We start from the raw sequence: 23,460 nt of genomic DNA, 5'->3' as shown, positions 1-23,460 counted from the left end.
GCCTCTGAAAAGTAGGCAGCAAAAGCGGCAGGAGAAAGGCCGAGCGAAGAAGGCCCAGCGTGCGACCGCTGTCCTCGCAGCTGGTCCTGGGCGCAGCTCTGCCGGCCGGCAGTCTCGCGAAGGAAAACCGCTGCCTCCCAGCGGGACCAAGCAGGGAAGGAAACTGAGGCAGGGCAGGCTCACAGTCCCTCCCATGAGCGCCGGAGGGGGCTGGGCCAATCTGCTCTTTGACATTTTCCGAACCAAAAAATGTCTAATGTGTTCATGCTGTCTTGTCAATTTTTTCATTTTCTTTTTTATTGAACATGCCTTTCTGCTCTTCTGTTTTCACAAGCAACACACATTGGTTTTGGGCCATTTGGGAATTACAGAAATGCACAAGATTAAAACTACAGTGGGCCGGGGATTTATCTCAGTGGTTCTGACGCCTGCCTCACAAGTGCAAGGTCCTGAGTTCGATCCCCCATACCAAAAAAAAAAAAAAACCCCAACAAAACTACTTGAATTCCACAACCCAATATTTTGCTTTCAGTTTTTAAAAAAATTACATGTAATTATCCTGATTCTTTAAAAATTTTTAAATTTTTACTATTCTTACTTTATGAATATGTAGCACATTTACATGGCTCAAAAGTCACGTATGTATGTACATACAAAGAAGTCTCCTTTCAGTACCCATCTGTATAGCTTCTATGCATAACTACTCCCAACCCTACCCAGGTAACAGCTATTATGAGGTTCTTGCGTATCTTCCTAAAGTTTCTTTACACATTTACTAACACAAACACATTCTTCATTTTTATATCAACAATATAGTATTAAGTACACTGTTTTGTCCATTGCCTTTTGTTTTCACTAAGTATACTCGGACATTGTTTTTTTTTGTTTTGGGGTTTTTTTTTTGGTATTGGGGATTGAACTCAGGACCTTGCGCTTGTGAGGCAGGTGGCGGCACCACTGAGCTAAATCCCCGGTCCCCCGTTTGTTCTTTTTCTTCTTTGTTCTTTCCTGTTACTTTTATCTAATTCTATTAATTTTCTTTTACTCCTTAATAGGATCCTTTTTTTCTCTTGGTACCAAGAATCGAACTTATGATGATGAGCTTGCCTGGCAGATGCAGTGCCACTGACTAAATCCCTGGTCCTTAATGAGATCCTTTATCTCGCTTTTTTTTTTCTTCTTCTTTTTCTTTTTTTGGTACCGGGGATTGAACTCGGAACCTTGCGCTTGTGAGGCAGGTGGCAGAAGCACTGAGCTAAATCCCCAGCCCCATCTCACTTTTCTCTCCTCCTCCTTCTTGTTATTTTTCACATTTTACTTCTTCCATTCTCCTGTTCTCCACCGCCTCCATGTTTACTGTGGTATTACTATTAAACTTTATGAATCTTTAGATATTTACTTAACTGTTATTGTCCAATTCTTTTCTTTTTTTTTCTACGACTAGGAAAAATTTATTGGGAGAAAGAAAGCTTCTGCCTAAGAGAGACAGAGGGGGACCAGAAAGTGGGTTGCCTGCCCACCCCACTTTTCAAAGATGTTTTACACCGCAAAGCCATGTGGTGAGGCGAGTACAAAATGGGAAAAAACTATAAGACCCAATGGAAATTTACAAGGTGGGCATGAGGTGGGACAAAACCACAGCCAACCAATAAGATGACAAGTACAGTTACCCAGGTGTTCGATTATTTTCTATTGTTAGTTGTGGCATAGTTTAGTAGATGTTTACCGTATGTCAACACATGGTCTTTGTGTTTATATTATAATTACAGATCTCTTTTCTATGGTGAAGTGTTGTACAAGGGTAGTGTTTATTGGTTCTCATGGTATGCCAATATCCAGTTTGTCTTTGACTCTATTGTCATTGCTGATTTTGTTGCTATTGCTAGGATGGCATAGTTATTGCCATTAACTGGTTTTTACTGTATGCCAGTATCTGGGTTTTGGTTTTTTTTTTGTCATCAACAATACTGTAGTTTATTTCTGGAGAACTGGGTGCTGAGTCAATTACACTGCACTCTCTCCTCCCCAATTAACATAGGTGATCAGATCTTGGGAGAGAGGCAAAGGGCTATAGTTAGGCATCCCCAGAGTACATCACCAAAAAGCAGACACTAACTAAAGAGATTTCCACACTAGCAACAAAATCTTTCCATTATAATCAACCTGCAAACCTTAGCAAGCAGGTGCACGCGCGCACACACACACACACACACACACACACACACACAGAGAAACATGAGGAGATAAGGCAATAAAATCCTCCCCAAATCCCCAACCCCCCCAAAGGGCATCCGTGGGGAGGAAATAAAAAACCAAACAGCCTAATCATACAAAATGATAAAAGATAAGACAAAAAAAAGCAGATCAATCAATAGATGCTTGGTGAGCTCAAAGATGATCTAATGAATCAGATAACTTCATAAACAAAATGATCAGTGACCTCATGTAAAGTGCTAATAAAAAGCTAGCTGGGCTAAACACGAATGACCAGTATAGCAAAGAATTAGAGTCCATGAAAAGGTACCAAATAGCAATCCAAGAGATTAAAAATAGAAATCCAAGAGGTAACAGCAAGTATGGCAGCAGAAGTGGCCAATATGAGAATAGAGAGTCAGAACTAGAAGACAGGGATTTAGCTCAGTGGTGCTGCTGCCTGCCTCGCAAGTGCAAGGTACCAAGTTCGATCCCCGGTACCAAAAAATAAAAATAAAAATAAAAAATCAAAGGCTAGAAAACAATGTTCCATGCAGTGGGGGCCTGAGAACAAGCAGGTGTAGCTATCCTATCCTTAGACAAAGCGGACTTCAAGCCAAAACTGATCAGAAGAGGACAAAAAAATAATAAGTCACTACATAATTCAATGGGAAGAGATAACAATTATAAATACATATGCACCAAACACCAGTGCACCCCACTTCATTAAACACTACTGTGGCTGGGGATTTAGCTCAGTGGTTCTGCCACCCGCCTCGAAAGCGCAATGTTCTGAGTTCAATCCCTGGTACCAAAAAAAAAATACTACTGGATATAAAAGATCAGATAAACATTAACACAATTATAGTGGGGGATATTAATACCCCATTATCACAAATAGATCAACTAGACAAAAAAATCAACAAAGTAATAGAATTCATATTTTCACATGACACTTACAGAAGGTCTAATCCCACTCTGTCTTCTACTAGTACTGTATAGTTTGTGACATGTTCTATAGTTTTGGCTTATAAACTCATCTGCAGTGGTCACTTAATCTATGGGAAACCTGTGATGCCTAGGTTTAATGAATTTACCTCCAGATCAGTTTTATATTTGCTTCTCCAAGATTCCTCCCTTTCTGTGTTCTTATTTTTGGAATCCTGGGTTATAAAAGTAGCATGCGTTCAAACATCAGTTCCACTTGAGAACAGGCCTTGGCTATTGTCATGGGAGGTTTTTTTCTTCATCCAGACGTCAGGTCAACCACACACATTTTCAAATTTCTCTGGGCTTGAAAATTGACATTTTTCTGTTCCACAGCATATTAGTCAGGGTTCTCTAGAGAGAGAGGATCAGTGGGAAAGATGGATGGATGAATAGACAGACAGAGATTTATTATGAGGACTTGCTTCATGCAATTATGGAGGTGGAAAAACTTTATACTAGAGACCCAAGTAAGGCAGCAGTGTAATTCAGTCTGAGCCTGAAGGCCTGAAAATCAGGAAGCAGTGGTATAAATCCCATTCTGATGGCTGAAGAAGAGGAGAGTCCTAGTTTAAACAAACAGGAAGCAAAAGGGAAAAATTCCTTCTTCCACCGCCTTTTGTACTATGAAGACCCTCAAAGGATTAGAAGAAATTCCACACACACTGGGGAAGGCAAGGTATTTTACCGAGTCTACCAATTAAAATGTTAGTCTCATCCAGGCACACCTTGAAATAACCTTTAATTTGGGCACCCCATGGTGAGTCAACTTGATACATAAAATTAACTACCACATCACTTTTCACTGAGGATACAGAACGTTGATGTAGAATTTGCAGTTCCCCAGGTACAAGATAACATGCTTTTTTTGGTACCTGGAATTGAACTTGGGACCTTTTGCTTATGAGGCAGGTGCTGGAACCACTGAGCTAAATCCCTGGCACCCCAGGTACAAGATGAACTCCTGTATCTGCTTGGAGTTATAACCAACGCCACAGGGCTGCCATGTCTCCACCAAGAACTAGCTCCCCAATGTGGAGATGGAACTATTAACTAATGTGCTAAGTGCTCTAGTTTTCTGATTTTTTTCTTCCATTTCTGAGAGCTCAATTATGCAAAGAATGACTATTATATTTATCCAGAATTTCTCTATGATAATTTGGTCTGCTATAGTGTCAGAAAAGGAATATTCCTATTTACTACCTGCTTTACGCTCATCAAACTTGTACTCCACAATTTCACTGGTCTTCAATCAAAGGAGGGAAATGCCAAATTCCTTGGGTGCAGTTTCATTTAAGAAGTGTTCCAATAAAGTGGCTTAACCCATCAAGACACTTTTTCTTTTTTTTTTTTTTGGTACCGGGGATCGAACTCGGGACCCTGCACCTGCGAGGCTCAAGATGCTTTTTCTAAGATAGGTGGTCCCAGAGTCAGTTTGCCACCTCAATTCCAGTGAAGACCCAAGTTGTTCCTTCTCCTTCCACTCTGCAATTTTAGCATGTCAATGGTGTGTTTCACTTCACTGTTACATAATGGCTGCCTTCCACAACTGCATCAAGGTAGCTAAAAGAGGCAAGTGGAAAAAAGACTTCTCACAGGCCTCTCTCATCAAATAGAAAATCTTCCCAGAAACTCAACTCAGATGACTCTTACCCCCCTGAGCTCACATACCTTCTCTTGGAGCAATATGGGGCAGAGGGGAGGAGGGAGTCATCACTGAGGCTACTAGAACAACAATGGGTTTCTACTGACACAGAACATGCATTGCAAAAGTGCATACGGTAAGATCCCTGGGCTCGAGTTGCACATTTTCTGGAGGAGCCAACAGAAATTCAGACTTCATAGTCACACAAACTCAGGAATGGAAAACAATAAATCCTGTTTGTCTACACCTAGACTTAATTTGTACCCTGAGCCCTCTTTTCAGCCCACAGGACATGTGATTTGTCACATCCACGTTAAACTTAGGAGTAGGCAGCCAGTTGTGTCTACCCCAGAACCCTTCTCTGTTCTTTTTTTATTTTTATTTATTTTATTTATTTGGTACCGGGGATTGAACTCGGGACCTTGAGCTTGCGAGGCAGGCGCCAGAACTACTGAGCTAAATCCCCGGTCCCCCTTCTCTGTTCTTATTGTACAGGATGGTGTGGAACCTTGATGCTGCTGCTTAATTCTCCTTTGCTTAAACAAGTCCCTAGGTGACAGCAAATCACGCCATCTAATAAGGAGAGGGATCCACGTGATTTGTCTATGGTATTTTGGTGAAAGGTGACAAGAGAAACATCTCTTATTTGATTCAATATAAATCCGAAGCAGAGAAAAATCACCCAAGCAACTGAGTTTCTCTGGGGATGTCTAGAGTAAGTTTCCTATATTGGTCAGGATAGGGTAGCCCGGTGGAAGCAGAAGTGAAGTTCAGGAGTTAACAAATAGCGCATTTACATTTTTGCATTGCAGAGTCTGTAAGACTCTGAAATTTAAATCTCTAACAGACAAGCTGCATCTCAGAGACAGATAACCTCGCTTTACGCCTTTCTCTACCATCTCCTGCCTCCTTGACACCTTTTTCAGTGCCCAGCACGACCTCCAATATAAGAGGTGCTCCGCAAACATGTTTGCTTACTAAAAGAGTGAATGAATAAATTAGCAAAGGAAGTTACTACAATGGAAGGAAATAAGTCTAGCAGATTTTTAAACCACATCTATTTAATTGTATCCTAATTAAGGGGAGAAACATAGCAATATGGGGGGAGGTGGGACAGAGAGAGGCAGAGAGATCTCTGCAAACTGCAAGGTGTGACCCCCGGCTAGAAGAGCCAGCCTAATCGGAAGCCAGACGGCCCACCTGGTCGGGCTGCAGCTGAGGGGTGGCAGGAGGCGAAGGAGCGGCTGGAGCCCGCTCCCTTCCGCCTCAGCCCCACAGCCTCGCCACCCCTACCCGCGTGCCACTGCCCCGTGAGGAGGCTCGGAGCTGCGGGAGCAGAGGCCACCGAGCTGGGCTTCTGGAACGAGGCGGGGTGGTGCGAGCTCAGACGCTTTGCAATTGCTGGAGCAGCGGTGGCGACGCTTGAGTTAGTCACAAAGGCTGGGATTCAAGTGAGGCTGGCGCTGCTCCAAGGCCCGTAGCTCGGGAGGAGGAGGAGGAAGGCGCATTAACGATCCCAGCCCGGCGCCGCGGGACTCCGAGGGTCTCCGTCCGCAACCCCGCCGCCGGGACCCCCAGCCCCTCCTCGGTCTGTCTGCGCCGGGTGGGGGCGGGGCCGAGGGTGGGTGGCCTCGCGCGTCACGTGAGGGAGCCTCATCACGTGACGGCCCGGCGAGGTCGGAGGCGGCATGTGACTCCCGGGGCTACGTGGGCTCGAAAACAATTTAAATACAAAAACACAAGCAGGTCCCCTCCTCTCCTTGCCTTGTGGCCCGCCTCTGCCTGCCTCTGGGTTGGGGCCCGAGCGAATGGAGAGCCCGCCGCCTCGCAGGCACTAACAGCGCCGGGTGCCCGGAGCCCAGGCCGCCCCGTCGGAGACCCCGTCAGCCGGGCCCCGTCGTTTCGCAGCCCCCTGACTTCCCAGCCTGGTAAGTGCTGAACGCTGAGCAGTTATCGCTGACGCCGCGCCCGCCGCACGCTGGCGGGAGCCGGCTCGTAGCGCTGCCGGCCCTGCCCAGTGACGCACCCGGCGCAGCGCGGGCTTCGCCGGCCGGGCCCCTGCAGTCTGTCTCCCACCTCTGTCTTCCCCTCCCGAGCCCTATCCCGTTTTCTTTTTCCATCCACACACCCCTCACTGTTTTTCCTAAGAGTTCTTCTCCCCCCGCTTTCTAAAATTAATTTTTGATACCTACTGTAAGTATTACGTTCTATCTGCCTCGAAGTACTTGGTGATTGGGAAATGTGCCAGCTGTCCCTTCTACATTTTTCTCCTTCACCGAGACCTGTAGACTGCCCAGTTCCTGGCCTTTGTGTGTGCGCCCCTAGGTGTTAAGGGAAATGGATACCTGTCTTGTGGCCTCAGAGCTGCTTCTTGGGAGGTGGTCTGTGGGCTCCAGATGCAGCTCAGCGAGGCATCATGAAGCCTCAGGAGGGGAGGCACAGTTACAGCCGCTGGGAGACAGCGCTCTGTGACCCTGCCCATTTGGCCCTCCGAAGGAGAGACCAGGCCTGAGAGCAGCAGCCAGAACCCAGAACTGGAGCCTCGGGGCTCTCTCAGGTGCCACAAGGCACTTCCCAGGCTGGCTGCAGTTGGAGGCCACACCTTTGCAGGATGAGGCATGGTGCTAGCTGAGAGCTAGCCATGGGGAAGCTAAGTGTAAATCCCGTCACAGCCACCGAGGAAGAGATACTGGCTGCTGCGTCAGAAGCTTCTGGGTCACCGACACCCAGGCCTGCTGACAGCTGTTTGGCAAAGAGCAGTTAACAGTTGTCAGTCCACCTGACAGTGCAAGGAAAGTGCTGTTTTCACCTCACTTTAAAGATGACAGAACCGAGGCACAGAGAAATTAGTTTACTTGCTCGAGGTCACTGGGCTAGTAAGTGACAGAGCAGGGATTTGGGCCTAGGCTGTTTTCTCCAGAACCTACACAGTGAACCCCTGTGGGTGTCGGCCTCAAAAAGTAATGATCTAGCACTGGCTGTGTGACAGGCACTCCTGTGCAGGAGTGGGGTACATTAGGGAGCATATCAGAGACGCCCTGTTCTCACAGAGGTTATGATCCGGCAGGAATGGCAGATAGCACACACATCGTGGCACAGGCCAATGCATTGTCCCCAATCAGGTATCTGCTAAGAAGGAGAATAATGGGATAGCAGGAGAGTATACAGTATAGAACTGAAGGTAGGCGTCAGCGGAGGAGACTGTCGGGAGGAGGCCTGGTCAGATGAGGCCTCGCTGATGCTGAGATACTTAGGTTGGGCTCTGAGAGAGAAGCAAAGCCAAGCAGGCAAAGAGTCAGGGAGAGCTTTCTAGACAGAGGGAGCAGTGTGGCCTGGACGTGGGGATGAGAGCAGCAAGAGGAGCAGCAAGAGCTCCTGCAGGCTGAGCAGGGTGTGAGGGAGCCTAGGCCGGGTGAAGCTATCTGGATTGCCCGGCCCCTGTGTCCTTGCCCGGTGCCTCAGGCTTTGTCCCAGGATCTGTGCACAGCCACGAAGGTATTTTAAGCAGGGAAGCAGCAGAACTGGATTTTCAGTCTGACAGACATCCTTAAGAAGTGCCTCTGTTTGCTTGCTTGCTTGTTTGCTTTTTGAGACAGGGTCTTGCTATGTAGCCCAGGCTGGGCTTGAAGTTGTGGTGATCCTCTTGCCTCAGCCTCCTGTAAGTAGACTACAGGTGTGCACCACCATGCCTAGCACAAGCCCTTTTCAAGTGTAAACCTGCCTGTATTGCTAGGGCTGCACTGGCTAGACAGACCAGGTGCCCGGCCCAGATTCATGGGTGGTCATGATGAGCAATGTACCTCTTGCCAGGGATTTAGCTCAGTGGTGCCACCGCCTGCCTCACAAGTGCAAGGTCCTGAGTTCGATCCCAGGTACCCAAAAAAAAGAAATAAGAGAAATACACCTCTTGATAGGGGAAGGTGCAAAAACATTGTGTCTGTTTTTTCCAGACTTATTTCCTGAATTTAGAAGAATGAGCTGGAGTCTGTCTTCCTCTAATAATGGGAGGAACCCAAAGCCAAGAGGAAATGTGGAGCCAGCTTTGAGATTAGGATGAACTTATCTCTAGTCTTGTACCAGGTTTTGCTTTCTGCTTAGCACAAGCAGGGATCTGAGCATCTGATTTGGACATGAATCAAAAGAGGGTCTAGAACAGGTGGATGTGGTAGAGCAAGGTCTCCTCTTCTCGAGGGATTATTTGCGAATGTCTTGGGGTCCAGGGAGACCTTTGAGATTGTTCCCTCATGATGAACTTGGGTCCACATGGAACTCAGTACACTTAAGAGCTCTAGGCAAGGAAACCAACAGCATGTGCAAAAGCCCTGAGGCAAGTAGTGTGTGACTTTTTTGGGAAATAGAAGGGAAGCTATTTAGTTTAGAGCAATTGCCAAGGCAATGGGGAACAATTGGACAGATTGGGAAGGGGTTTAAGAGCTAGAAACAAAAAGTGTTGCTGATGGATTACATATAGGAATTGAATGTAAGGACATGTTAGAGATGACCCCTACAATGGTGACACCATTTACTAAGGTAGAAAGACTAGGACAGGATCGGAGTATGCAGGGGTAAAGGGGCAGGAAGAGCCAGGTGTAGTAATGCACACCTATAATGCCAGCATTCAGGAGGCTGAGGTCAAGGCCAGCCAAGGTTATATGATACATTCAAGGCCACCCTGAACTGCACAGTGAGAATGAAGAAATCAAGCCTTCCACATTTAACTCATTATATTTGACTTCTCTGTGACTAGACAGTGGAATACTGTGTGTTCAAAGTGGCTTCCACTTGACACATAAATTTGAAAGACCAGTGGAGGGCACTGAGAAAGAGAGTGTAAAGACACAAGACAGAGGAGCCAAGCTGGACCCCTGGGCTGCTCCAACATTTAGAAATCAGGAAAAGGAGCCACTTGCGAAGAAGGAGATGGGTGTGAATCTCACGAAGCCAGGAGTCGGGTATATTTCAGGGGAAGGAGGAAGTGATTGTGTGGGTCATGTGTTGCTGAGACACTGAATGGCAGGGTCACCTCTGAGGAGGGAACTGGGCCTGCTAAGCACAGGCACTGGGGTCGCTGCACAAGCCAGAGCGTGTATTAGGAAATGGAGCGTTACTTACAACTGTGTACTTTTCGCCCTTACAGTCAAGTGCCAGGGTTCAAGCCCAGGAGACAGCAGGCTACGGTCAGGTTGAATTTTCACTGCCCAAGATTTCCGCAGAGAGAGAAAAGAGCAAGGCATGAGGGCTTGACGAGGCAGGCAGTGACCAACGAGGTGAGTCTCAGGCTCACAGCGGGACCAGAGAGGAGCAGAAGCAGGAGGGAGTGTGGAAAAGGAGCGCAGGGGTACAGGGGGTAGGGGCAAGGACCAGTGAATGATTGTGCTCTCCGGCAGCGGCAGCATCATCGCTGGGCACTGTGTAGAAATGCAGACCATCAGGCCCCAGCCCAGACCTCTGCATCTGCAGCGGCATTCTACCAGGCTGGTCTGTGGGAGACGGATGCGAGATGAAGTTTGAGAAGCACAGATGCAGGTTGTCCTGGGGAGGGGCGCGGTACTCTTCTGGCCAAGATGACAAAGTGAAGAGCCCTCAGTGTAATTCATATTCGCATCTTTATATTCTGACCTTTTCCAGACAGACGTTGGTTTGGCCAAAGTCCGTCCCCTCCCCCACCCTGACCCGTCCTGGTTTTTATTTTTATTTTTAATTTTTTTGGTACCAGGGATCGAACTCGGGACCTTGCGCTTGCGAGGCAGGCAGTGAAACCACTGAGCTAAATCCCCGGTCCTGGTTTTTATTATGCAAAATTTCAAAGCTATATAAATATGTAGAGTACTTTAGCGAAGCCTAGTACATCCTCCTTAGCTGTGATAATTTTCAACTCATCCCCTTTTCTCTACACTGTCATCTCTCCTTCCCTCCAGGATTATTTTGAATCAAATCTCTGACATGATGTCATTTCATATACAAATTTTTTATTAACTTCTCAAAGACTAGGATACCCCCCCACCCCTTTATTCCCAGTACTGGGGATTGAACAAGGGCTTCACCATGAGCTGCATCCCCCTGACCTTTTTTTTACTTTGAGACAAGGTCTCAGTAAATTGCCTGTGCTGGGTTCAAACTTATGGTTCCTCCTGCCTCAGCCTCCCCAGGATTACGGCATTTTCCACCATGCCTGGTGTTCCATCAACTTCAAATTTTTTTTCTTTTCGGTATGGGGGTCAACTCAGGACCTTGCACTTACAAGGCAGGTGCGGTGCCACTGAGCTAAATCCCTGGCCCCTCACTAACTTTAAATTTGTTTGTTTGTTTGTGGTGCTGGGGATGGAACACAGAGCCTTACTAGTGGTACATGGTTCCTCAAGCACTGAGCTACACTATCGGCCCTGAGGACCCCCTTACTGTTCAATCACCACATTACCACACCCCCCCACCCCCACCCCGATCAAGAATAAATCCTCACCATGAGATGTTTACTTAGAGTTCACATACTGGCACTTGTTTTATGTTTTTTAAGTTGTAGTTTGAGTCTTTAAACAAGTTCTGTACCTGGCAGTTGGTTAATCTGTCTCTTAAAATTTTTGTAATGTATTGGTTTCTTTTTTCATTTTTTTCTTGTAATTTTGTGCTAAAGAAACAAAATGATTTGTCCTCTAGATCCCCCAAAGTCTAGATTTACGGATTACTTACTCATGGTGTCATTTAATACATTCTTCTGTTCCTTTGTATTTTCTGTAACCTGGTAATTACATCTAATGGGAACTGCTTTTGGAAGAACTTTTTCGGTATGCATGAAGTATGCACAAAGTAGACATGTACCTGCAGAAGGAGCAAAAGGCGCTTGGTACAGCCTCCCATGATCTTAGCGGCTCTCTTCCCTTTCCCAGGTTGCCTCTCTTGACTTTTACAATAATAATATTCCTGGCTTCTTTGTAGTTCTATCAAGCATGTGTGCATTTCTAAGCAATATACTGTATTATTTAACACCGATCAACCTTTTGAGTTGTAAGCATAATTGTACTCTAGATATTCTTTTTTTTATCAGTATATAAAATATATTTTTCTTTTATTTGAAAGTACTACAACCTATTTAAATGGTCGACTGTTGATGTAAATATAGATTATTGGCATAATTTTACTGAATAATCATTGCATTCCTCAATAACTGGATTGATTCTTTTTTTTCCCCTGCACTCCCTTCAACCCCTCCTCCCTCCCTATTTGCAAAGGCTTTGTTTCCGTTTATTTCTTTTCTTTTTTTTTTTTTTGGTACCGCGGATCGAACTCTGGTCCTTGCGCTTGCGCAGCAGGCGGCGAAACCACTGAGCTAAATCCCCGGCCCCTCCATTTATTTCTTATCTCATATTTTTTCCTTTCTAGATATTCTTCTGTGACTTATTTTGCTACTTTATTTTTGAGTTTCATCCATGTTTATGTATATAGCTGCATAGTCCATTCATTTTTTTTTTTTTTTTTTTTTTTTGGTACCAGGGATCAAACTCAGGACCTTGCACTTACGAGGCAGGCGGTGGCACCACTGAGCCAAATCCCCGGCCCCATGGTGCATTCATTTGCACCAATAGGTGGTAACTCACTATGTATAGACACTACAGTTTATCCATTCTGCTGTTGATTGGCATATCCCATTTCCAGGTATTATGAGTAATGCCACTATAACATTCTTGTGCATATCGTGTCGTGTCATAGCTTCATTTGTTTGTTTTTTTGTTTTGCTTTTTGGATGCTGAAGGTTGAACCCAGGACCTCACACATGCTGAGCAAGCGCTCTACCACTGAGGTGCAACTCCAGCTTTTATTTTGAGAGAAGGTCTCTTTAGGGTGCCCGGTCTGGCCCTAAGCTTGTGATCCTGGTGCCTCAGCCTCCCCAGGGGCTGGGATTCCAGGAATGTGCCACCACACCCAGCCCCTACATTTTCTAATTCCTTTTTTCTTGTCTTCTTGTACCTTCAAGGCTTCTAATATAGTACAATACAAATGGTGGAAACAGTTATCCTTGTCTCATTCTAATCTCAAAGGGAAAGAGTTCAACATAAGACAGGTGAGATGTTTGCCAAAGAGGCTTTTTAGAGTTCAGTTTATTGTCAGATTAAGAAGATTCTTCCGTATTTCTCTTTAACCCAGAGTTTAGTTTTGATCATGAATAGTTTTTGAATTTTATCAAGTATTTTTTTTCTGTGTCTAAAATCTGTGTCTAAAATTTTTTTTCTGTGTCTAAATCTAAAATGATTTTCCTACTTTATTATTTTATGGTAGTGAATTATATTGTTTAAATATAGGATGTTAAAGTAATCTTGGATTCCTGAAATGGTCCAAATCCAGCAATCATGATGGAATGTCCTCTTTATATAACTAGATTAAGTTAGCCTATATTTTTATATCATATCTCAGTTAGCTTATCTGTATTTACAATTTTGACCTCTGTGTTCATGAGAGAAATATTCCTGTAATTTTCCTTTCTTATAATGATCTTATCAGGTTTTAGTAACAAGATTGTGCTGTGCTCATAAATTGGAGACGTATACTGTTGGTCGTTGTATAGTTTGTTTGAAAGAGTTTGTGTAAATTTGGTATGATTTCTTCCTTGAGTGTTAAGTAGAATTCACTGGTGAAGCCATCTGGGTTTAGAGTTTCCTTCATGGAAAAATTCTTAATATAGATTTATGCTTTTTTTTTTTTTGGTACTGGGGATCAAACTCAGGTCCTTGTGTTTACGCAGCAGGCACCAAAACCACTGAGCTAAATCTCCGGTCCCCAGATTTTTGCTTTTTTGTTGTTGTTGTTGTTGTTGTTTTTTGGTACCAGGGATCGAACTCCGGTCCTTGCGCTTGCAAGGCAAGTGACAGAAGATTTATGCTTCTTAATAGATAGATGTAGGACTCAAAATTTTCTCCTTGTTTTGTATGTGTAACTTTTGATAATCAGTATTTGCTAGATATTTACCCATTACATGTAAATTCTCAAATTTATTTTCATAAACTTACTCATAATAGGGCCGGGGATTTAGCTCAGTGGTTCTGCTGCCTGCCTCACAAGCACAAGGACCCAAGTTCAATCCCTGATACCAAAAAAAAAGTTACTCATAATATCTTATTATTTTTCAATATCTGTTGGTTTTATAGTGATGACCTTTTTATCCATCCTGGTTTTTTTTTCTTGATCAGTTTCTACCAAGGATTTACCCATATTTTTACTAAATTTTTTTAAGAATCAGTTCTTGGATTTGTTAATCTTCTTTAATATATGCTTTCTTTCTGTACTATTAATTGCTTAGCTATATTATTTGCCCCCTAATTTGAGTTTAATTTATTATTATATTTTTAAACTTCTTGATATGGAGCTTAGATCATTGATTCTTTCAGCCTTCGTTTCTAATATATATACTTAAAGCTATAATTTCTCTTAAGCATGACTTTAACTTGGCCCTATAGTTTGTCTCGTAATATTTTCATTATCAATTTAGTTTAGAATATTTTATGATTCCCCTTAAGAAACAGTTACTTAAAATATATTGCTTAACTACCAATGTATGGGAAAGAGTACTTCTCCTTTTCTTATTAATTTACAGACTAATTTGATGACAGTCAGGAAATATACTCTATGATTTCCTTTTTTGATATTTGTTGAGATACACTTTCTGGCCCAGCATATGGTCCATTTGGGCAAACTGCCCCTGTACCCTGGAAAAGACTGTAGATTCTGCAGTTTTTGAGCACAAGGCTTTTAATGTTAGGGCAAATTTTTAAGTCATGTTGTGCAAGTCTTCTATATTGTTCTTGAATTTTTGTTTTCTTTTTTTCTGCCTTTCCCAGTGAAGGAGAAATATGCTAAAATCTTCAAATAAAATTGTAGATTTATCTGTTAGTCTTTTAAGCATCTTAAGTCAAAAGTTCTTAAACATTTTTATGCCAGGGACCCCTTAGGTACTCTGATTCCTTCTCTCTTTTTTGCATTCTTTTTAGTATACAGTACATACATATAGATGTATACAGTATATGAAATTAAATAAAACTTTACCAAGATACATTCATCAACATATTTTTAAAACAAATTAGTAATATACAGGTACTGTATAGGTGCTTTCTCGTGCATGTATTAAATTACAAAATCTAGTTAGTAACAGATCTAAGACTACTGAAGTTTTGAATCCGTGTAAATATAGATGATATTTTAAACACGTGCAACAGCTGTAATGTGATATGAAAATATTCATGGTTTCTATTGATGATAAGCTACAGTACTCCTAAGACTGCTCTGACTTGTTGCCTACTTTCAGAACTTAAGAAACGGTCATTTTTATTACTGGTCATATGTTTAAAACTGTAATCTTTCCTTACCCAAGTCCTGGCTCCTGAGTTACAGCCAAGACAGAGAGATTCAAAGCTGGGTTTCTGTTCCCGAGGGGGTGTGCTAGTTCATTTCACTCCTGTAGGAATTACTGTATAAGTTCATTAATTACATAAATACAGCTGTCCCCCCATGTCTGAGGTTCCAGCCACCCCCAGGCTACCAGATCCATGGATGTGTAAGTCCTTGGTATAAAATGGCACACTGTGCACCTAAGCCAGACATACCCTCCTGCATCTCTTGAAGCCGAATATGAAGACTGAAGCTCTGGCCAGAGCTGCTGCTCGTTGGGTGGCCCTGACTCCCCAGTGTTTGTTTGGGGCTTTTTTTGGTGGTACCGGGGATTGAACTTGGGACCTTGCACTTTTGAGGTAGGCGGCAGAACCACTGAGCTAAGTCCCAGGCCCAAATATTGTTGTTTTTTTTTGGTACCGGAGATCGAACTCGGGTTGTTGCACTTGTGCGGCAGGCAGCGAAACCACTGAGCTAAATCCCCGGCCCAGTTTTTTTTTTTTTTTGGTACCGGGGATTGAACTCAGGAGCTTGTGCTTGTGAGGCAGGCAGCAGAACCCCTGAGCTACCAAGTGTTGCCCTTCACTCCCACTCTTACAAATTTGCTGAAACCTCTTTAGCCTTATCCTTCATCAGAGGGAAGATCTCTGCCAAATGGAGCTTATCTCAGTGGCGTTTCTTTGTGTTCCTGATCCTGACTGCACTGTTTCTGGCTGCTTTACTACCTCTTGGATGTCCTCAGACGGGTGTGTGTAATACCTTGTTCAGCTTTTCCGTTGCTTTTCAGTGGGAAGTTAACCTGAAGGAATTTGGAACTGTGTATTACCTTTGTGTCAGTAATCTTTTTGTTGCTGTGACAAAATACTTGACAAAAACAACCTAAAGGAGAAAGGGTTTATTTTGGCTCATAGTTTTGAGATTTCAGTCCATGGTTCCAAGGCAGAACCATCAAGGCAGAGGAAAGTTGCTCACTTCGTGGCCAAGAAGCAGAGGGTGGGGAGAGAGCCCAAGAGAGGAAGGGCCGGAAACACAGTCCGCCCCTCGAGCCACACCCCAGTGGCCCACTCCTTCCAACCAGGCCACCTCCTGATACCCTAGTTGGGAACTCATCAGTGGATCAGTTCCTTCAATACATGAGTCTTTGGGGACACTTCATATTTAAACCATAACAGCCATTTAAAGAAAATTCACTCAAATGTAACGTGTACACAGAAGAGCAAACAAATCATGAGTACAAGAATATACTTGTGAAATGCTCAGATTTTCCTGTTTTTACAGTTTTGTGGGGGATTAGGGGTATAGCCCAGTGGTAAAATGCTTGCCTAACATGTACAAGGCCCTGGGCTTGAACTTCAGCACTGTCCATCCTCATCAATCATCATCATCACAGCAATAATAATAAAATTGTGTAGGAATTAGATCATATATGGCAGACTCTCATATGCCATCACATTGGTGGGTTTTTGAAGGAATATTTTAGAAGTTTTAAGGACATAGAAAGCACAAAGGGAATACTGCACGGCAGTGAAAAAGGGCAGCCTCTTCATCCGCAGCAGCACAGATGCAGTGCTGAGTGCAAGAAGCCAGGCACAGAGGCGTCCGTGGCACATTCTGCATGAAGCAGAACAGGAAAAGACAAATCTGTCGTAACTGAGTCTGGAAGTGCGGCTTCTGCTGGGGTTGCTGATGAGGAGCACCAAGAAGGAGGCTCTTAAGGCTCCAGTAAGGTCATGTATCTGCATGTGGGCATCGTTACACAGACGCATACGTTTGTAGCCCGGCGTTGCGTAGAACACTTAAGATTTGGGCAGATTGCTTTTTGCATCTTGAACTTCAAAGCAAACATTCAGAAAAAGTCAGAAGGCTAGGAGTCTATTATCCTTTCTTATTAATTTGGAGAAAGGCTAAATTCAGCAAAAGATGACGATACGCATAAAAGCAACTCAACTGTCGAGCCTCAAAATCTGTCACCACCAACCGAGTTCACTGTGGGTGAGGATGCAGTTCTCAGCTTCAGATGCTTGGAAACAGACTGTTGGTGCCCCTAGAAGGCCAGCGGTGCAAATGCACATTAACTCAAATCACTAGACACTGCGACACAAACCAAATTGTCACGAATTGATTAAAAACGAGAAATACACATTTCTGTAGAACCTGGTTACTTGTGCCATTCACACACGCATGCACACACACACACACAGAAAAAAATAAGATTGTTTAATGTGAATGGAATCAAAGCAAGGAAAGAAAAGATGGTTGAATCATCTTACTGGCTAGTGTGATCAAGGAATACACTTCTTCTATTTGTTTTTTTAATGCCATTAGCCCTCTGTATCTATGGGTTTTACATCTTCAGGTTTAGCCAACCACAGATTGAAAATGTTTTTCTAAAATGTATTTAATATGCCCATAGACAGGTGAAGGAACTGAGGCAGGGGACACTAAAAATTTCCCCAGAGTCTCACACCTAGTAGTGGTGGAGCCAGGATTTGGACTCCGTGCCTGGCTCTAGAGTCTGTTCACAGCCCCATCGGGCCAGGGTACCATGCTCTGACCTCCAGGTGTGTTGGCAGAGGAGGAAGCCCTGCCCTTTCACAGTTCTGGGGATGTGCTGAAGACATCTGATTTTCTCGGTGCTTTTTAAAGACTGTCCGAGCTGCTCGCTGTGAAGGAGGATTACAGAAAAAACAGCACTTTGCAGGGACCGGCCACTAAGCTGGATGATTACTGACCTGTATATCCCATCCCCTAACCCTGTCCCCTCCCAGAAGGCTGACTTCCTGAATAAATGTTGAGTGAGCCAGGCATGGTGCCACATACCTGTCATCCCAGCACTCTGGGAGACTGGGGAAGAAGGATCCAAATTTAAAGGGCTGAGGATATACTCAGGCAGAGGCCCTGGGGTAAACCCCCAGTACTGAAAAATAAAGTTGAATGACTTTAGTCACCATAACTTTATGTTGTAAGTATAATTCTAATTCCCATCTTACTGGGGAAGGAACTGAAGTTCCAGTAGACTAAAGGACTTGTCCACTAAGTGACAGTAGGCAAGAATATTGGGAATATACTCCAGCAAGTACACAAGATGGTCCACCAGAGCAAGGGTGGAAAACAAGGGAACTTCTGTTTGCACTGATTCCTCACATAATTCTTTTTAGTTCTCATGTCACGAATGGTTTGTAACATACTGAGTGTTACTCCAGTAGTACAGCTATAATAAGCTACAAATAAACCCACACATCTGTGGAGTACAAGTTCAAAATGTATATTGCTGAAGTGAGTGTTTTGGTTTTGGTTTTGCTTGTTTTTGTTTTTTGCGACAGGGTCTCACTATATAGTCAGGCCGGCTTCAAACTCACAGCGATCCTCCTGCCTCAGCCTCCAGAGTGCTGGGAGTACAGATGTCTGCCACCACGCCTGGCCAAAGTGAGTTTTCAAATGAATTTGGAGACCACTGTGGTGAGCCACTCTTTTGTCTTCAGAGACAGTGACACTGATGCATTTGTAGATTTGTGTGCGTGTGTGTGTGTGTGTGCGCGTGTGCGCGCCTGCACGCTCAGTACTGGGAATGAAACTCATGGTAGGCAAATACTCTACTACTGAGCTACATCCCAGCCCTATGGCTTTCCTGATTCCCACCAGACCTAAACATAGTCTTGTCACCACATTATTGTCTGTGATAAAGTAATTATTGTGGCAACTGAATCTGATATAAATAGGTATATATGTTATTTTAGAAATTTACATTTCACTTGAAAGTATTAAATGCAGATTTGTTGGGTTTGGGGGTTTTCTTTGGTACCTGTATTTAGAATTTAAATTATGATCATTCATTGTGATGTTTTAAAAATCGGATTTAAGCCTTCAAATATAAATTTTTAATGTAAAATACTACATATAGTTAACAGGCATAGTATACTCTTAATATACTACTCTAAAATATTAGGATCGAAATATATAATGATTTGTTTACACCGTTTTTTGGTTTTTGCTTTTCTAACCCAAAGGAAACAGTCACTGAGTATTAGCAGGTCTGTAAAATTTGTTATCATAATTTACCTTTTTTTTTGAGACGGTGAGTGTTTCTTTAAGTTTCCCCACCTTGGTTGGGACTTGGAGCCCGCTGAGCCCTCTTGCCTTAGTCTTCCCGAGTGCTGGGATTACAGGCATGCACCACCACTCCCACTTCCTAATTTAACTTGTAATTATTTAAAAGCCTATCCTTGTTCTTCCTAAAACCGATTGAACATGTTTGTAATTTAATCAGCTTATAGGATTTTTAAAACATCAGGTGAACCATGTTTATTTAAAATATTTACAGACAGTATGGCATAATATGCTTCCCCTCCAGAAACAGTGGTAAATTTAAAGTGTAATCTTAAACACCATTGTCTGTCCATTTGTTTATATTTTTTTGAAATATAGTTGTGAAATGTTATCTGCTCATCTTATTTATAAGGTTAGCAAAGTCTCAGAAGTAAGTATAAAAAAATTTTTAAAAGAAAAGAAGTATAGATTGACTATAATTTAATTAGCCTGCTAAAGCTATTTTTAAAGAGATATATAAATGTAAAATGGAAAGGAATCCTGTTTAAAATTGTACATAATTACCTCGTAAACGTACTCCCGCTACAACCAACCAAAATAATAATATTCTGTAATAAAATGATGTATAACATAGTCTTGTCACCATGCTAGGGCTGTTTTCTGAGTAACCATAGGCAACATCCCTACCATGTCTCGGTGTTAGTGAACTTGGAAACGTTGCCTGCTGTTGTGGGTCTCTCTCTCAGAGGGTAAATTGGAAAGAGTAAAACAGAGCACTATTCTCTTTGTCTCCTAAAGTTAACTAGCTGCTATTATAGATGCAATAAGAATTAATTCTGTTCTCCCACTGCCTGGGACTAACATTAGAAGTCAGTAAGTAGAGCCGGCCAATGACAGGCCGGGAAACAGTCAGATAGAGTGTAGTAAACTATGTTCTGTCATATTGTAATTCTGGATAACTCAGCTGTCACTCTAGACACATTTGCATTTTTGTCTAGAGAATGGAAAGAAAGAAAATTTATGCTGATCTTGCAGACAAGGTAAAAATGTTGGGGTGTAGGCGGAAGGAAAGACTTCATGAGAAAACTCTTGAGCTGGGAGGTGCAGAGAGCTGAAGTTCACAGGATGAAAAGGGGAGAAATGCAAAGAGTAATCTGGACAGAGGGGGACGGGATGGGGACAGACACAGGTCAGGCTGTTCGGTGTTCGGGAGAGAGACAAACAAGCAGGAAAGGGAGGTGGCGAAGGCAGGACGTAACTAACACCAGCATTAGGAGTTAGAACACCTGGAACCAGGCACAGTGGCACACGCCTGTAATTCTAGCTACTTGGGAGGCTGAGGCAGAAGAATCCCAAGTGTAACGCCAGGCTGAGCAACTTGGTGAAAGCCAGAGGGCCATAAGGAAATGTCTGCCTCTGACCTGAGGACTGACAGCCCACAGTGACTCAGACAGGTCTGGCTTGATGAGTGGCAGAGTTGGTTAGGGCTCAGCTTCAGAGCAGTGGCTGGGTGCAGAGTACAGGGCTGAGAAGGTCGCTGCCCGCCTGTGCTCAGCTGCTGGCCTGACAGAACACTTACAAAAACAACAAGCCGGAGCAGAAGCAAAAGGCCTTTGGGAACAGCCCTGTGCTCCATCGGGCTGGTCCTCACCGGGGACCCTGGCTGGAGGCAGTGGGTGACCTTGCTGAGCCGATGCCTGGTGCACAGCCTCAGGACTGGGTGGGGCCTACGGATGGAATTGCTTGGACCAGAGATCAGAGGACACTTATCACTACACTGTCTCAGCATCAAATTAAACATAACAAAATGGGCTGGGAGTGTCCCTCCGAGGGAGACCCTGAGTTCAATGCCCAGTACAGACAGAGAGAGAGAGAATGAGGTGGACACAGTTAGAAAGGCTGGCATCAGACCCCTGCCCGTCACTCCTAGCTCTGAAGCTCTCTGACTGTGAGCAAGTGCAAGCCTCAGTTTCCCTGGGTACAGACAGACAGCAGCAGTACCTGGTGCTACCTCCGGGGCTTACTGTGAGTTTGGATAAGAGAATCCCTTTGAGGCAGGACGCTCCCCCCCCCCACCGTGGTGAAGACTCAGTAAGTGGAAATGTAGTTGTGGCAACACCAGAAAGGGAGTAGGGACCAGGATGGCTCCATGCCATGTCGAAGGGTCTGGGCTCGCTCTTCTAGGTCAGCATTTCTAAAATGTAATCAGCGTGTCTGTAAAATAGTCCTCAGGTAGTTTGGCTGCCTTCGTGGCATAAGAAATGAAAAAATTACATGTGTAAGCATTTTACAAGTTTGAAATGGCAGAAAAATTACCAAATCTTGTTATGTTCGTAACAAGGGCTCAAGGGTGCAGTGGGGTCAGGGTGGTCAGAGCCTTTAACAGGACACAATTAAAACTTAGTTCCTAGGGTGTATGAGGTGTGACCAGAACATACTGTGAATGTTTTATTTTTTTTAATTTACTACCGGAAAAGACATGTTGCCATTAATTGCCCTCAAAATACTCTCCCTCCCTTCCAGTACACTTATCCCATTGTTCGTGCCCTTCTCTGAGGCAGGTCTGGAAGTCACCTTTTGTGTCTCACAAGGTGTAGTCAGAAGTACAGGGACGGCTGCTGCCCAGCGCCTCCTGTTGGAATGGCTGCTCATGAAAGTGTTACAGTGTCCTCCCACCATATTCACTGGGCCCTAAAGCCAAAATGACCGTGAGAGGCGAACATTTTTATTCAGGATATCGAGGCAGCCACAACAGTGCAACTGAAGACTCAAAGTGGCAAGAATGGCCTGGGGATGTAGCTCAGTGGTGCCACACCTGGCTGGTAAGTGCAAGGTCCTGAGTTCAATCCCTGTAACCAGATAAACCAAACCAAACCCGAGATAAGTGTGTTTGAAGCAAGGGGGAATACTTTAGGGGGATTAATAGCAAAGCCTCTTTTACTGTAATACATTTTAAAAAATGTAAACACTTAAGTGAAATAAGTCAGACACACAAGGTTAAATATTGCGTGGTTTCTCTTGTATGAGAAATATATATTATATATGCACATATTTATATACATTTATATATTTAAATATAAATGTATATAAATATAAATGTATATAAATATGTGTATATATATGGAAAGAGCAAAAAAACAAACAGGAAGCAGGGAGAAATTCAAATAATTCAAATAATTTCCAAATTATTCCATTGTTTCAAAAATATTTTAATATATGTGCTAATTTGTTTCATCTGTACTACTAGTTTCTCTCAGTTCATTGAAAAGAAAATTTTGTGCTATTAAGAGAGTTATTTCCTGTCTGTCACTTGTATTCTGAGTAATATTTTGGCTATCTTTCAGTATTACGGTACACAGCATATGAACTGTTGTTATTCTCATTTTGTTATAAAATTTTGTTTAATTTTTATAGGATTAAAAATAGCACTTTTATAGTTTTTATTACTATCCACATGTGTTACATTGAAATAAACCTTCACCATATTTTTTTGTCACATCTTGTAGCTCGTCTTACCCGTGTCATTTGCATATTGTTTCTGCAGTGTGCATAAAGCTTGCTTGTTACTGTTACGTTAGGTTAAAGCTCTGATTGAAGAAAGTAGATGAATGACTAAAAAGTGGCTCATTGAAGTGTAAAGGCAGCGAGTAAAAATGCCAGCCGCACAACTCAGGAGGTAACGAGAACAGGACTTTGAGAACTGGTGGGCCAGAGCATCTGTGAGCATGACGATTTCACTCAGATGCCAGGAAGGGAAAGCAGACAGGAAATGTGGTCTGAGTATCTGATAGTGACACTGTATCGAGTGAGAGATATGTACCCCTCTTGTCTCCAGTGTATAAAGACTGGGGATGTGGGTTAGGGTAAAGGCCCTGGGTTCCATCCTCAGTACCCCGAAGGTGGGGAGGATGCTGGGAGACTAAGCAGAACTAACCATAAGCAGACATAATGACAGGCCTGGGAGCCACATACAGATACAGCAAAACCACTATTGTCATGATCCCAGCCAATATTTCATTTTGCAGTTGAGTGAAACTACTTGGAAAGAGTACAACCCAGCCCTTTGTCTCTGTGTGGTACATATATAAATAAGAAAGACACGTTTGATAATTCTGAAGTGTAGTTATCACTGGAAAACAAAAACATTTTTCACGTGATCTTTGTAATCCTGTTTTGTGAGAGATGATACAAATGACAAATGTATTTGAGAGCTG

The 23,460-nt window shown here is 43.4% G+C and overlaps 1 protein-coding gene across 15 annotated transcripts in view; it reads left to right on the top strand.

Annotated features, from left to right (window-relative positions):
* Positions 1-6,482: 6,482 nt before the first annotated feature.
* The window catches only part of Tnrc6a (trinucleotide repeat containing adaptor 6A), a 183,684-nt gene continuing 166,706 nt past the window's right edge, over positions 6,483-23,460 (top strand). For all 15 annotated transcript variants that reach the window (XM_087209096.1, XM_087209094.1, XM_021237332.2 and 12 more), the window contains exon 1: positions 6,483-6,753. The gene's annotated coding sequence lies outside the window, so the exon portion shown is untranslated. The remainder of the gene's footprint in view (positions 6,754-23,460) is intronic.

Source organism: Heterocephalus glaber, unplaced genomic scaffold (genome assembly GCF_053883595.1).
Source record: "Heterocephalus glaber isolate CG9 unplaced genomic scaffold, H.glaber_assembly_v1.0 deba00000943, whole genome shotgun sequence".
Classification (NCBI taxonomy): Eukaryota; Metazoa; Chordata; class Mammalia; order Rodentia; family Bathyergidae; genus Heterocephalus; species Heterocephalus glaber.
Note: the sequence above shows the minus strand (reverse complement) of the source record. Positions and strands in the feature narration are given on the sequence as shown.